The sequence below is a fragment of the Nicotiana tomentosiformis genome, chromosome 8, assembly GCF_000390325.3.
Source record: "Nicotiana tomentosiformis chromosome 8, ASM39032v3, whole genome shotgun sequence".
NCBI lineage: Eukaryota > Viridiplantae > Streptophyta > Magnoliopsida > Solanales > Solanaceae > Nicotiana > Nicotiana tomentosiformis.
This window is the reverse complement of record NC_090819.1, coordinates 9,835,442-9,838,441: the sequence shown is the minus strand read 5'-3', so window position 1 is coordinate 9,838,441 and position 3,000 is coordinate 9,835,442.

Below are 3,000 nucleotides of genomic sequence, written 5' to 3'. Positions count from 1 at the left end.
AAATGGGCAGCTGAAAAAGTAATGCATGTAATGAATTATTATGAGTACATCGAGATCCTCGTACGAGAAAATGTGAACTTGAAGTTCACGTGATAATTCATTTATAAAATATTGCCATGCGTATTTGCTGACCCAAAGCTAAATGTCATATTCAGCTGTTAATGCTCCAAATAAAATAAAGTTCATAATGAATAGAGTCCATGGCATGCATAAAGCATAATAGACTAATCGGTTCCAAAGATAAAACTCCTTGAATAAGGAGAGGAGCAAATATTCAAGATGGTCATAATAAGGAGGCAAGTGCTCTAGAAGAGTACCACGATATAACACTTCATAAGACCTCATGGGAGAGGCTCAAGTACCTGAAAATAATAAGATAAAGAGATCTCAATAAGTTATGTATTTATTGGGTAATAGTAGAACCGATATAAAATGATCGTCGATGATATTGTTAATATAATGTAGCGCTCAATATTATTTATATTGACGAAGATCTTGAGCTCAAATCTGTCATGAAATTTGGACAGATAAATGATTGGCCAAATGAAAAATACGCAATGAAAATTGATTTCACATGAAAAATATGAAGTTGGACGGATAGTCCCAATACCTGAAAGTATAAAGCCAGTGGAGGTATAAATATGTTCTTGTGTGAAAAAAGGGTCAAGTCGATAGACATAAAGATGACTTGTGTCACAAGAAGATTTGTAAATATCCTGGCATTGATTATATAGAGACATGTTCTCTTGTGGTGGTTGTCGCCATTTCAGGTTTTAATCTGGAAATATAAGAAAAACGTGATATGCGTATAATGGAAATCATTGAAGGATTTAAATTGTTCTGAAGCATATTAAGTTTTCCAAGAAATTTATTAAATAAAGCTTCAAAAATCCTTATACGGATTGAAACAATCAGGGCGCATGTGGTATAATTGCCTGAGTGAGTACCTGTTGAAAGAAGGGTACAAGAATGATTCAATTTGACCTTGTGTCTTTATAAAAAGATCTGGATCTAAATTTATTATAATCACTGTGTATGTTGATGATTTAAATATCATTGGAACTCCTACGGAGCTTCCTAAAGCAGTAGAGCTTCCTAAAGTAGTAGACTATTTAAAGAAAGAATTTGAAATGAAAGATCTTGGAAAGACAAAATTTTGTCTTGGTCTAAAAATTGAGTATATGAAAGATGGAATTTTTGTCCATCAGTCAACATACACTAAAATGATTTTAAAGTGATTTTATATGGATAAAGCACATCCATTCCGACCTCATGAAAATAATGAAGAGCTTCTTAGTCCTGACGTACCATATCTTAGTACAATTGGTGCACTAATGTATCTTTCTAACATTACAAGGTCTGACATAACTTTTTCAGTTAATGTCTTAACAAGATATAGTTCTAATCCTACAAGGAGACATTGGAATGGAATCAAACATATATTGCGGTATCTAAAAGGGACTACCGGTATGAGATTATTTTATGGCAATGATTGCAGTCCTGATCTTGTTGGTTATGTCGATGTTGGGTATTTATATGACCCACAAAAGGTTCGATCTCAAACAGGCTATGTGTTTACATATGGAGACACTGCCATATCTTGGCGATCTACTAAGCAATCAATCGTGGCTACTTCATCTAATCATTCTGAGATAATTGCTATTCACGAAGCAGGTCGAGAATGTGTATGGTTGAGGTCTATAATACACCTTATTCGAAACATATGTGGTTTGAAGTGTAACAAACTACCCACAATTTTGTATGAAGACAATGCAGCATGCATAGCCCAGTTGAAGGGAGGACTCATAAAAGGGGATATGACAAAATACATTTCACCAAAGTTATTTTTCACACATGATCTTCAAAAGAATGGTGATATCAATGTGCAACAGATCCGTTCAAGTGATAATATGGCTGATTTGTTCACCAAATCTCTACCGATGTCAACCTTCAAGAAACTAGTGTACAAGATTGGGATGCGAAGGCTCAAGGATATGAATTTATGCTCTCATCAGGGGGAGTCAATACGCGTTGTACTCTTTTTTTCTTACAAAGTTTTATCCAACTAGGTTTTCCTTGCAAGGTTTTTAACGAGGCAATCAAAAGGCGTATTTCTAAACATGTGTACTCTTTTTCCTTCACTAGGATTTTTTTCCCATAGGGTTTTTTCCTAATAAGGTTTTAACGAGGCACATTATCTATGGACATCCAAGAGGGAGAGTTATAAGAAAAATCAAACTATGGTGAATGTCTACTCTTCCTCCATGATCTTCTCAAATGCTTAATGACATATTCAATGACATACTTTTCTTCACTTTTCATGCCTATATAAAGGCCTTGTAATAGATAGGAAAATACACACAATTGAAGAAGAAAATCTCTTCCTTCTCTCTATCTCCATTTCTTGTTCATGTTTTACTAAATTGCTTTTATTTCATAACATGTCTTGTTCATGTTTTACTAAGTTACTTTTTTTATAACAAGTTATCTATATTAGATCAATATCCATCAATTTCAGAAGTTTAAACTTTTATTTAATAGTTCAAATATGATTTTACTAAAGAGATTAGAGGGGTACATGGGTGGAGTTAGTTGTGAGAAAGGAGGAATATATTATAGATGTATGGGGTGCGAGACAAATATTACCGATTAATGAAAAATGGTAGTATAACTTAAAGTCGTCTCTTATAAGCTTGAGTGTAGATAACATAGACACTGTGGTAGAGTTTGTGAATTATCTAATATGATAGCTAAATTTGAATATAGCATAAAGTTCGACCAATTTATCATAACATTACTATGAATAAAAGCTAAAATCCTACCAACTTGCACCGTCGCTGTTGTTAAGTGCATAATTGGATCAGAGGCCACTTCTTAAAGATGTTAAAAAATGGGGCTATTGTTTTAAGGTCCATAATTGGATCAGAGGCCCGACTTTTACCCGGCCCATTATACTGGCAGAGCAGGAAGCAAGTGGCGTGGGTTAAGGGTTTAGGAAAA